The sequence below is a fragment of the Helianthus annuus genome, chromosome 14 (genome assembly GCF_002127325.2).
Source record: "Helianthus annuus cultivar XRQ/B chromosome 14, HanXRQr2.0-SUNRISE, whole genome shotgun sequence".
NCBI classification, from domain to species: Eukaryota; Viridiplantae; Streptophyta; class Magnoliopsida; order Asterales; family Asteraceae; genus Helianthus; species Helianthus annuus.
Genome location: NC_035446.2, coordinates 113,369,773 through 113,383,491, shown reverse-complemented (window position 1 = coordinate 113,383,491; position 13,719 = coordinate 113,369,773). Strand labels below are relative to the sequence as shown.

The window sequence follows — 13,719 nt, the reverse complement described above, 5'->3', positions numbered from 1 at the left end:
GCATCCCCGGCCACCACTAACCTATCCGAACTTCACGACCAACGATTGGTCTCTACTTCACCCGCTCAAACTAACAGATTTCGACGGCGAGTCATACCCTCATGACCTTGATTTTTTATGGTAGTAACGAGGGTTATATATAGGGCGTGAAATGGTGTAAAAACGATGAAGGGAACAGTGCTTGATAGAGACGTGTCAATTTGGTTGTTAATCGGTAAGTCATGTCGGTTGGTTTTTACCAAAACCTAACACAAGGTCATAAGCATAGTCTCACACCCCAACCGATGGCGGAATCATCGGGGCATGGCACTGAGCGAAACAGATTGTCCAGAAGTTTCCACAACAACTATTTATACTATTCAGTTAAATGATACGTCTCATACCGTATCCCAAATAATACAATATATTATTACAGATAACAACTAGTCAAGTAATTCTGTTCCGACAACTCAGATTTAATTAAAAACGAATAAATATTGTTCAAATGCTCCTAAAGACCCTGCTGGACAAGATCTACAGACAACTATGCTTTAGACGCTTCTTCCTGACAGACAACTATTTGTTGGGGGCCTCTAGAGCTTTATTCTAGCCTCGCTTTCAAAGCAAGCAAACATCTTAAACACCTGCCACATACGTTAAAATAAAGTCAATACATATAATATAAAAGTGAGCATACAAGTTTGATAATAGCATATAGAGTTCGAATAGTTTACGCATAACCAGCACGTACACAGAGGAAAACGAAGCAGGTTAATTATCGACATGGATCTATCGATACCAATGACTGTGGGTTGACTGTCCGAGACAGTTCGCAATACATGATTACCACCATAGTCCATGCAAGTAATTGTCCTTAACAACCCCCGTGTGAACGGCTGCTGAGTCCAAGCTATAGTACTACGTCGTTAAGGCAGGTAGACAGCATTCCACGTGTAAACATAACAACAAGCATTCATTTAGTCACGTAATACATGCGAATCGGTTAGCGTTCAAATAGTTTGAGTAGTGTGATCGGTTGTGTTTGATATAAGTAACGTATGTAACACCCAAAAGTGCTAAAAGCAAAAAGGGATCGAGTATACTCATAGCGATTGATTGATGGATTGAAGGGAGCGCTTGAGAGTAGGGTTAGCCTGAACAGTTCGATAGCATAACGATGAATACGCGTAAAATGGAAACAAGTGTAAGTGGGTCGGACAGCCTGGTCGATCGAACAGCAGGTTCGATCGAACAGGTTGTTCGTTCGGCTGGACAGTCCGTTCGGACAGTCTGCTCGATCGGCTGGATTGTTCGAGTGGATTGTTTCTTCCTTTGAGTAGGATGTGTTTGTGTATGATGGTTTGACCTTTTGAAGTCTTCATTGTAGTATTTGAGAACACTGAAGTGTCCTTACCTTTCAGGTCGATCGATCGAATGGCCTGTTCGATCGGCTGGCTTAACCGATCAGTTAGGAACCTCAAAAGTGAGTCCTCAGCTGGAGGTCACCTGTTCGATCGAACAACATGTTCGATCGGGTGGCACTTCGTACTATTACGAGTTGTAAAGTGATTAAGTGTTGAAGCATAGTATCTCATGATCTGATGAGTAATGTTATCAAACATCTCGTTCGATCGAACATCACCTCGTTCAATACTATACTTCATGAAATTGTCAAAGTGTGGGGCCACTTGCTAGGCGATCGGCTGGCCTGGCCGATCGGCTGACATGTGCGATCGGTTGGGCTGTCCGTTCGGACAGCCTAACCGTTCGGTCAGCATCCTGACCTGGTAGTCTTGTTCGTCTAACACTTGGTTGTTTTGATTATTTGACGTTATTTCGAGGTAGTTTGTCAACGACCTGAACCATGGAACTCTCGTTCTTACTTGTTTCCCCTGCTCGGACAGGAATCACCCAAGTCCGGCCGGTAAACTGTTCGGAACGGTGGTTTGATGTTTAACCCGAAGTCGGTGAACCTCGTAGATAGAGTCTGAATCTTGAACCACTCAGCCACTAGAATGATTGGTGAGTTGACTCAAGCTCCGTTCCTCGTTCGATTCAGCTCGATTAAAAAAATGCTCGGTTCGGATCGGTTCGGTTTGTAAACGAACCGAGCACGAGCAAAGGTCCGCTCAGTTCGGTTCGGATCGGTTGGCTCGATTTATTTTTTTAATATATATATATATATATATATATATACATATTTGTGTTTTTGTGTGTATCATTTTTAATGAAATGACTAGAGACCAACATTAACAATGTTTGGTCCAAGATCCAAATAGAGCTCATTTAAATAATTAGAATCGAAATTCAATACCAATTGTCCACTATCCAATACTTCAATGTCCATTTGAGTAATTGGGTCAAAATTTCAAATACTAAAATGTGAAGCGTCGTCGATCAATGCTCAAGTCTCAACCCGCTATTTGATTTAGAAGTGCAAGAACATATCAAATGCCCCCATTGGCCATCGTTATTTGATTTCTCCATCGCCACTCGCCAATACGCCAACTCGTCAGGGTTTTGCTTCAATCGATTCATTCAATTTCAAACTTCCGATAGAACAAGGGTATGTTTCAATCGGTCGACGATTTATCTTCCCGCTTAGTTAATCTCGATAGAACTAGTTGAGTGTTTTTGTATTCCTTGTTATTTGTTAAATTTTTACTTGTGTTCTATTGGACGAAACATCAGGGACGAAAACTGCACTTTATTCTAATAACTAGCACTCCCATCGTCACTTTCCTTGTTTATTCTGCGACGCTCGATACTCGCTCGACGTTCGTTCGAAAAATGCTCGGATCGAAAGACGCTCGCTCGACTTTGGCTCGGTTGAAAAAACGCTCGGTTCGGTTCGGATCGGTTTGTAAACGAACCGAGCACGAGCAAAGGTCTGATCGGTTCGGTTCGGCTCGTGAACAGCCCTAACATAACCTTTCTATGATCAAGCATACCAAAATATAACCTGTACAATCAAGCATACCAAAAGATCCTAATATATAACCCACATTAACAGTCAACTACACTACATATTAACCCAAAACATCCTAATATATTAGAATTTTACACAACCATTTCCTGCTGCGGGGGAAACTGGAAGTGTAGGAAAGGGCGGCCCCGCATTTTCACCACCACTGAGACCACAATCGATCGGACTGACCACCGAATCCTCATGTCCACTGCAAACACATAAAGATGGATGTTTCAATAACCCCCTGTTTTTAACTTGTTCACACAGATCGGTTTATACCTGACAGCAGAGACCAAAAGGAGGATCGGTTGTTGTCGCCGGAAACCATGTGCATCGGAGGAGGTGTGGTCGCCATTGTGGTCGCCGGAGGGAGAGGTGGAAGGATGGGGTTCTCTTCACTCATTGTTAGTTGGAAGCCGGTGGTGGAGGTTGGGGTGGAAGCCGGTGGTAGAGGTGGAAACAGGTGGTGGAGGTGGAAGGATGGATGGTGGTGGATGGATCGCCGGTGGTGGATGGATCGCCGGTGGTGGATGGATCGCCGGAGGTGGATGGATGGAAGGAGTGGATGGAAGAAGCTTAGGGGGTAAGATTTTGAGATTATGTTTAGTTTAAGGGTTATTATAATATATAAGGTACTAATTAACGTGAAATTACCTATTTGCCCTTTGACTCTTCCATGCTTTTATTAACCAGACAACAAATTTGAGTTTAGGGGGTAATGTTGCGACATAACCTCAAACAGTGGGGGGTAAAATTGCAATTATTTCCTTAGGAGGGTAAGAGTGTCAATGACCCCTAACATCAGGGGGTAAAATTGCAGTTTACTCTAAATATAAAAAGTTATATTTATTTTATAATGTGTTCGAAAATAAATATATAATATATAATTATATTTATTTTTATAAAAGAATTCGTATTGTACGAAATTTGAAATAAATATAAACTATATTTATTTTATAAAACGAATTCGCGTCGTTTGGTATTTAAAATAAATATATAACTATATTTATATTATAAAAGAAGCGTCGTGTGGTTCAATATTCGAAATAAATATATGATCTACATTCATACATATTTACAAAAGAAATCCAAGTTATTTGATGTTCGAAATAAATATACAATCTATATTTATTTTTATAAATAATTGTCGAAATTTCGAAGTTTAAAATAAATATAATAACTATATTTATTTGTTGTAAAAAATTTCCGAATCGTCGTTTTCGAAAGTTGTAAAGTGTCGTCGTAAGAAATTTAATACTTGTATTTGTTTTTATAAAAGTTTCTCGGATCCAATAAGTTTTGTCTTATAATAGAACGCGTTTTGGTTTCAGATTTCCTCAAAAAACGGGCAAAGTTTCCTCTGTTTTTGGACGCTCCCGACAACACAAGTTGTCGTTATTTTATCAAAATTCAACAATATTTACGTATAATCAATTTATATAAACGAAATAATAAATCAAAGTATACTTTAACTATCGATTCATCATTTTATTTCGGTTCGAGCTCGTTTTCATGTAATGAGTTAAAACTATAAAAATACGAAATAGTCGGGCCGGTAAAATCTTTACCAAAGCCTTCGCGTCGATTTGTCGGATAGGCTAACTGAGTTGACCGAGTCGACCGAGTCAACCGAGTTGACCAGGTTTGACCGGGTTGACTCGGTCCCAAAACCGTTGACCGCACCCGAATCTTGACCCAAACCACAGTTGACCCGAACCAGCTGAGTCCAAAACCCGAAACCGAGCAGTTGACTTGATGTTGACCAGATTGACCGAGCTTTGACCAGTTTTGACTGAACCAAAACTGAACCATCTCTCGAACCACCGACCCGTGGTTGACCGCGGCTGACCCGAACCCAATACGCGACCCGAACAGAAAACCCGAACCACACTCAGCTGAGACCCAAAACTTCCGAACCTGCTGAGCCGAAACGTGAGACGTAACCCGAACCAAGCTTTGACCCGTGCCTGATATCGACCGAACCCCAAACCCATCTGATCCGCTGAACTGTAACTGAAACTGCAAGACCCAAGATAAAACCCGAAACAAAACAAAACTGCATACCATTCGAACAACCAAGCTGAACTGAACCTGACCTGAACTGTGCTAACTGTCGGGCAGCGACTCCGACCACCGCCACGCCCCGCCGTCGACGGCGGCGGCTCTCCTCCAAACTCTACGATTTCTCTATCTTGAACTCACTCTCTCTCTCTCTCTGAACTTGTCGCCTCCATCTCTCTCGTTGTACCATCGCCGCCGCCACCAGACGGTGGTGGTGGTGGCCGTACTTTTATTAACAGGGGGGGTTGTCGGAGAAACCGCTCACGGCAGTGGGCCGTTACACAGACCGAAGGAGGGGGAAGAAAGGTGGGTGTGTAGGAGATGCAGGGGAGTCGAAGGGGGTGTGGCCGGTCGGTATCGGCGCCGGAGCCACCGATCCGTGGCCGGATATTTATGGGAGAACAAGGGGTGTTTGGCTGTGTGTTACAAGAACAAGATGCAGTGAACAAACCAAAATGAGGGGAAGTTATAGGGGTGCGGCTGTAGTTTTTGTAGAGGGGTTAGGGTTTTTTTTTTTTTTTTCTCAAATGTGAAAGAGGTCTGTGTTTGATGGAAGCTCAACTTTTCATTTGTGGGTGTAGACAAGAAGATAAGGTTGGGAGGGAAATCAGTTGTGTGTCGGCTGGTAACAATGAAGAAATTAGGGTTTTAGTTGGTTAAATACTAGGGTTTTAGGGAAATCAGGGGCTTGGGCCCAATGCCCACAAGCCCAATTTCCGTGTTATAAACGGCCCGTCTGCACATACGAAACCGTTTTCAAAACCCGAATGTCATGAAGCGTCGTAAAATAAAATTTTAGTATTAACATGAGTAAGATATGGTCAGTAGTCGGTGTTTGCACGTTCGTTGTCGGTTACGGTTAAAATCGCGTGAAATTGCGTCGTTTATTGTTTTTAATCCGTTTTTCGATCCGGTTTCAACTACGTATATTAAAATTTAATTATGAAGCTAAAAACATCGTAAAATTTTAGTTTTTGAAGGTAATATGCGTGTCCGATGCTTTCGTTTCGTTGACGGTGCGTTCCTGTAGTCGCGTTTTTCTTCCACGTTTACGTTTTGTGGCACACGGAAGCACGATAAATTCGCGAAACTAAATTTATTAATATAAAATATTCGTATAAAATCCGTATTTGTCGGCGTTGTCAGTATTTTGTACGGTTTCAGTTCGTTGTCGTTAAATATTCTGCAGTTCCTCCACGGATCGTCATACGCAACTGCAAAGTCGGTTAGACGTTCCTAGGCACTCCAAACGCCTAAGTAAGCTTATTTGCATCGTAAATACTATTTATTATCGTCCTAATGTTTGTAAATCGCGTAATTAGAAGTCGTAAATCACCGGTTGTCACAAGATCAATGGAAGAATTCTCACGAATATTGTAGCCTATGACCTTTTCAATCAGAAAATAATCAAGAGCCCCAAAATCCTTGACGACAAATGCTTTTCTGAGTAATCGAATAACACAATTAATTGCAGTAGTGTCATTACATGTAACTAAGTTAGCGTCCACATAAACCAGGGTGTAGAGACGAGTTTTTCCATGTTTGCAAGTAAAGAGAGAGGGGTCAATCTTCGAGCCAAGAATCCCTAAGATGGGGAGGGCATGTGACTGACGACGAAACCAAGCGTATAGGGCTTCTTTGAGGCCGTAAAGTGATTTTTGTAGCAAGCAGTCGTTATCCGGGTGTTGGGGGATCGATGAAGCCTTGTGGTTTTCTTAAAGTAACTATAGTTGTAAGATCCTCATGTAGGAAGTCATTTTGAACATCAAGTTAACAAATTGTCCATTACACTATAACAACAAGAGGGAGAACCACTCGAGTTGTTATGAGCTTGATGATAAATCTCTCATTGAAATCAATGCTAGGTTGCTGGAAAAACCCTTTAGCAATAAGACGAGCCTTGTAGCGCGTAACAACACCATGTTGATCTTTCTTGATCCTGTAGACCCACTTACAATCGATAAAGTTAGCTTTAGGAAAAGGTGGAACTAGGGTCCAAGTACCATTGTCTACAAGAGCTATAAATTCAGCGCTCATAGCTTGGTGCTACTCCAGATTTTGGTTTGCAACGGTAAAGAAGGTCGGTTCGACAGGATGCTGGAATCCATAGATACATAATTAGAGGACATTGGCGAGTAGGAGGAGGAGATGGAGATTGTGAAGAAGAAGAAGAAGAAGAAGAAGAAGGAGGAGAGTCCCAGTTAGGAAATTGAGGAGTGTTTGATGTAGAGGAAGAGGTTGTAGATGTGGGAGGTGTGGTTAGTGGAGTAGGTGTGTTTGAGACGTGGGAGGTGTGGTTGGTGGAATGTTATTAGGTGAAATTGTAAAATCCAAGATTGAGGTATACGTGTTGGAAGAAGTCGATTGAGGAATTGTCTAAGGATAATTTGGAAAGGAAAGTTGTGTAATAGAAATGGAACATATCAAACGATATAGATGCGATCTGTTGTAAGCTTAAGGCATCTATACCATGATGTTTGGTACATGTAATATGCTTTGTTCTACATTGTCATTTGCTCTGTTTTCATGGAACGCGCAACTAAAAACAACTAGTATATGTTAAATTACATCTTCCTTTTTTACAGTATTTGGGGTTATTTTTGAAATTTTACCAGGACAGTTTCAGTAGTTTTATTTTAATATGAGTTGCAGAGTTAGATTAAAATTCATGAGATAATATTAATATATTATATAACTAGGTTAGTTCCCCGTGTATTACACGGGTTGAACAATTTAAACTATATAATAAATATTTCTTGTAAATGCAAAACAAAGACAAAGATATTTATATGCTAGATTGACATAAATGAGTTAATATAAATGTAATGTTATATGATTAATAATAAAAAAATAATGTTTTAAAAAATATATGCATTGCATGGTTAAATAATAATTGAATAAAGTATAATGTAATTTGTTAACATATGGAATTGTCAAGATATGTATTTAAGAAAATGAACATTCACGTGGCAATTATAAATTTAGTTAAGTTTATTTTTTAAACATTTACCACCTATTTAGTTTAATACTATAAATAACAATCAAGGTAAAAAAGCCCTAAAAACATTTTCTAATACCATTAATATTATACGGTAAATTTGCTTCAAGTTAAATGAAGGCCACAAGAGGTCAAGACCCAATAACTGATTATTCGAATATCTTGAAGTCATCATCTTCCTCCTCCTTCATGTGCATAACCAGAAGCGATATAGAGTCGTTGCAGCTTATCAGAAAATTCTCGTATCGTTTCTTTACTCGGAAATAAAAACAAAAGTGGTTAAACATGGAAAAGTAATAATAATTGTCATTGGGGGTGAGTTAAACATACCCTCTTATTACATGTCATACCCTCTTTCTAAAAAAAAAATCATTTTAAAAGTTGTCAAATTTCCCCCTAAAAGATCTTAATTTTTTAATAGGTTTTGTTAAAATTAAAATAAAAATCTTTGAAAAGATGACACAACTTTGATTATAAAATTAGAATTTTCCTATATGTAAATAATGAATATTACTTGCATAACTTTGTCTATAAAATTAAGATTATTATGTAATGAATATAGAATTATAAATTACACAATTTTCGAAATAAAAAAGAGTCCATATAAACTCATACATGTTAATTGTTATGAGTCCGGCAATAGTTTAATATATATAACTAATAAAACAAAAGTGGTTAAACATGGAAAAATATGTTCGCTTTTATTTTTACATTATATATGTTTATTTTATTATCATTGTAATACTCACAATTGGCATATTAAATTTAATTTAATTTAATCAATCCGAACACATTATTATTATTAATAAAAATATAGAAAGAGTAAAAAATATTAAAGAGATAAAATTCATCTGAAAAATTCTAACTTAAAGTTTTAGGATTGGTTGTAACACATGAATTAATTATTTAGATTAACCAATTACAAAACATGATTGTTTTCGTTGGTAAATTAATTATCTTTTATTAGAGAGGACATGAGGAAGTGACATATGTACTCAAACAGGTTTCTTTTATTATATAGTATAGATATAGATACCTAGCTTTATCAATTTATGGCATCACACGTGTATACTTAACCCACTACAAAAATAGATAAGGTTTGTTTTGTTTCTTTTTTAAACCGAAACTCGAAAAACCAATAGTGTGTTCTTAGTTGTGTTAGAATATTATTTGTTGGCTCTATACAATTACATATTACCGTATTATAAATTAGGAAATTTTTTATGCTTCATAGAATGTAATTTATGCATAGGGAGTTTTCCAAAAAAAAAATCTAATTTTTCACTTCTAACCCAATGGTTTATATTTTTGCATTTTAAGTTTTTTTTTTACTTTTAACACAAAACTTTTCATCTTTTACAATTTAACCCAAACACATTTTTATTTTCAACTTTGATCCACGTATTTTTCATCTTTTGCAATTTTTTTGTTTTACGGTTCGCTCTAACTTTGTGAGTAAACATGTCGCAACTGGCATACGTGGTTCAACGATTTTACGTATGCTTTTCGTTCGGTGTTATTTTTTCCTTTTTATTTATTTTGTTTTTACGGGTTTTTCCGGTATTGTTGGTCGCTTGTAGTTGTGTAGCATTAGTGTTATTTGGCACGGTCTATGCCCCTGCTGCAACGCGTGGGCCCTTAATACTAGTTAGCCAAAATTTTGGATTAATCTTGAAGTATTGTTAAAGATAAAGATATTACATATTAGCCAAAATTTTGGATTAATCTTGAAGTATTGTTAAAGATAAAGAGGATCAGAGAGATCAATTATTGTTTAATCAAAATATAAGAGTGTATAATCTTCTAGTGGAGGGTTCAAATGAGAAGAAAATTTTTTGTAAGAATAAAAAAGAACAAATTTCAAAAAAATTTTATGCTTCGTAGAATGTACTTTATGCATAGGGTGTTTTTCAAAAAAAAAAAAATCTAACTTTTCACTTCTAACCCAATGGTTTATATTTTTGCATTTTAAGTTTTTTTTTTACTTTTAACACAAAACTTTTCATCTTTTACAATTTAACCCAAACACATTTTTATTTTCAACTTTGATCCACGTATTTTTCATCTTTTGCAATTTTTTTGTTTTACGGTTCGTTCTAACTTTGTGAGTAAACATGTCGCAACTGGCATACGTGGTTCAACGATTTTACGTATGCTTTTCGTTCGTTGTTATTTTTTCCTTTTTATTTATTTTGTTTTTACGGGTTTTTCCGGTATTGTTGGTCGCTTGTAGTTGTGTAGCATTAGTGTTATTTGGCACGGTCTATGCCCCCGCCGCAACGCGTGGGCCCTTAATACTAGTTAACCAAAATTTTGGATTAATCTTGAAGTATTGTTAAAGATAAAGATATTACATATTAGCCAAAATTTTGGATTAATCTTGAAGTATTGTTAAAGATAAAGAGGATCAGAGAGATCAATTATTGTTTAATCGAAATATAAGAGTGTATAATCTTCTAGTGGAGAGTTCAAATGAGAAGAAATTTTTTGTAAGAATAAAAAAAAAACAAATTTCAACCAATAAGAATGCTTCATTTTACTTCATTTAATTTTTGTATTTAATATGGGTGATAGGGTGTATTGGTAAAATTAGATAGATCATTAATTGTTAGTCTTCCTTTTTAATAGCTAACTAAATTAAATTTGTAACTTATTTTCAAAAAAAAAAAAAATTCAAAGAAGAAAAATTTAATTTAAAGTGTAGGATAAATTATGTGGTGTGTAGGATGAATTACGAGTTGTGTAGGATAAATTTGAGTATGTGTAGGATAAATTTCAAAAACGTGTAGGATAAATTTTGATGTGTCTTGACAAAAATTTTAGTGTGGAGGATTATAGTCTTTATGACTAATTAATTAGTCAAAAATAATAATAAATGAGATGAAAGAAAAACTATTTAATGTTTTACAATTGTACCATTTGTTCTTTTTCTTCTCAATTTAATTTTCTTCTCAAATTAACCTCCCCCTATTCTTTTATACATATAATAAAAGAAACAACTTTGAGGACACTTGTCATCATATTAGGTCATGTCTTATAGATAATTTTAATTTAATTTCTTCTAATCAATTATAGATAATCCTCCTACTAAATATTATTTAGTTTAATTATTACTTTTATATTTATCTATTTACTTCAAATTCAAAATTAGTTATCTAATTTGATATTAGAGTAAATTACGATTTTGGCTCATGTGATTATATCACTTTTACCCTTTTAGTCCAAAAAGGAATTTTTTAACATCTGAGCCCTCAACGGCTTTTTTTTCTAACCCTTTTGGACCTTAACGTCTTTTTTCTAACTCTTTTGGTTGTCTTTTTTTCTAACCCTTTTGGTTAGAAAAAAAGACGTTGTGGACTCAAATTTTAAAAAATTCGTTTTTTTTGGCTAAAAGAGTAAAAGTGATATCACCACATGGGCCAAAATCGTAATTTGCTCTTGATATTAACTATATATTTGAACGTTTTGTATAGTTTGGTATCAAATAGATTTTACGAAACTTAAAATAAAATTAACTAATATTATTTATCATTTCTACATTTACAAGTTTTAAACAAATGGTTAAATTTATTGAGACTTCGTTACATTTACAAGTTTTAAATAAAGGGTTAAATTTATTGAGACTTTGTTAACAAATTTTACTACAATATAATAATCTATTTATATCAATACAAATATATATTTATACTATACTATATAATAAAACATTAATGTGTAACACCTATCATTCATTGTAAGCATTTATTTTATGATTTTTTCGCCTCACTTCCAAACTTATCTTATATTAATTAAATAAATAGATGAATAATGAGCTAATATTAAATTTCATCCTACTTTAAATTTTGAATACCATTCTTTGGTTTTTCTAATATAAAATATGATTCTAAAATTTAAATTGTTAATTTAAGATATTTTTAATAAACAAATTATTTATCACGAAAACCAAACTTTGTATTAATATATGAAATATTTTTATTTTCATTACTAAAAAAATTATTATATCAATTTTATTACATAATTTATAAATCAATTTGTCGGAATTGGTACCAACATTTTATCACTCAAATAGATGTTGATTTGCTTCTTGAATAACATATCTTCTTTTCAAGAACCATCTTCACAATCACCATATCCATCGCGTATCGAGTATTATCCATTAGTATATTGAAATAGATGACTTTTATTATTGGTATATAAAATTAGATTTATTAAACCCGTGTAATAAACGTGGTTTTTTATAGATATACCAAAATTACATTTATTCGACCCGTGTAATAGATGAGGTTTTTTAAGATATAACTTTTTATTATTTGATATATAAAATTAGATTTATTTAATTCGTACAATACACGGGGTTTTTCAAGGATATGTATTTTTTATTATTTAGTAATGGAATTACATTTATTCAACCCGTGTAATACACATATTTTTAAAGATGTAACTTTTTTATTGTTTGGTATATAAAATTACATTTATTCAACCCGTGTAATAAATGAGGTTTCTTAAAGATGTATTATTTTATTATTTGGTAAACAATATTATATATATTCAACTCGTGTAAAACAAGCGGTTTTAAAGATATAACTTTTTTATTTGGTATATAAAATTATATTTATTCAACCCGTACAATATGGTTCTTATAGATATAACTTTTTATTATTTAATATATAAAATTACATTTATTCAACCCGTGCAATAAAATAGGTTTTTACAGATATATTGTTTTATTATTTAGTATATAAAATTCATTTATTCGACCCGTGTAATACACGGGGTTATAACCTAGTATAAGTATAAAGAAATAGAAAATGTGTTAATTAGAGTATGGAAAAAAAAAAGAAAGCTAGTATGTTGTTTTAAAAATAAAATGCATATATATAAATGCAAAATCAGAAAAGAGTACAAAAATAGATATTTGGTTAATTTAATAGAAATATATTTTTTTAATATGTGGGTTAAAAAAGAAAGCAAATACAAAATAAATAAGGAACACTATTTGGATAAATACTTTTAAAGGAATACCATTTTAAAAAATAGTTTTCCACCAAAATTAGTTTGGGAAAAAAACTCTTTGAAAAAAAGTAATTGAATAATCTCATTTCACAACTCATGAATCAGTGAGAGAATGATAAAGAGAGAAAGAGAAGACGCGAGGGGGAGTTTCGACAATCTCCTGCGGCGAAACGCCAAAACCGCATCCCCGGCCACCACTAACCTATCCGAACTTCACGACCAACGATTGGTCTCTACTTCACCCGCTCAAACTAACAGATTTCGACGGCGAGTCATACCCTCATGACCTTGATTTTTTATGGTAGTAACGAGGGTTATATATAGGGCGTGAAATGGTGTAAAAACGATGAAGGGAACAGTGCTTGATAGAGACGTGTCAATTTGGTTGTTAATCGGTAAGTCATGTCGGTTGGTTTTTACCAAAACCTAACACAAGGTCATAAGCATAGTCTCACACCCCAACCGATGGCGGAATCATCGGGGCATGGCACTGAGCGAAACAGATTGTCCAGAAGTTTCCACAACAACTATTTATACTATTCAGTTAAATGATACGTCTCATACCGTATCCCAAATAATACAATATATTATTACAGATAACAACTAGTCAAGTAATTCTGTTCCGACAACTCAGATTTAATTAAAAACGAATAAATATTGTTCAAATGCTCCTAAAGACCCTGCTGGACAAGATCTACAG

General features: G+C 34.8%; 1 protein-coding gene and 1 long non-coding RNA gene across 2 annotated transcripts in view; one reads left to right on the top strand and one right to left on the bottom strand.

Annotated features, from left to right (window-relative positions):
• Positions 1 to 13,719, top strand: part of LOC110909066 — a 129,913-nt gene that overhangs the window by 32,094 nt on the left and 84,100 nt on the right. The gene's annotated exons all lie outside the window — the stretch shown is intronic.
• Positions 4,397 to 5,646, bottom strand: LOC110909061. Its single transcript, XR_002575101.2, has 2 exons — positions 5,044 to 5,646; positions 4,397 to 4,966 (listed from the first exon to the last, which is right to left on the bottom strand). It is a non-coding gene; the product is annotated as an uncharacterized LOC110909061 (long non-coding RNA).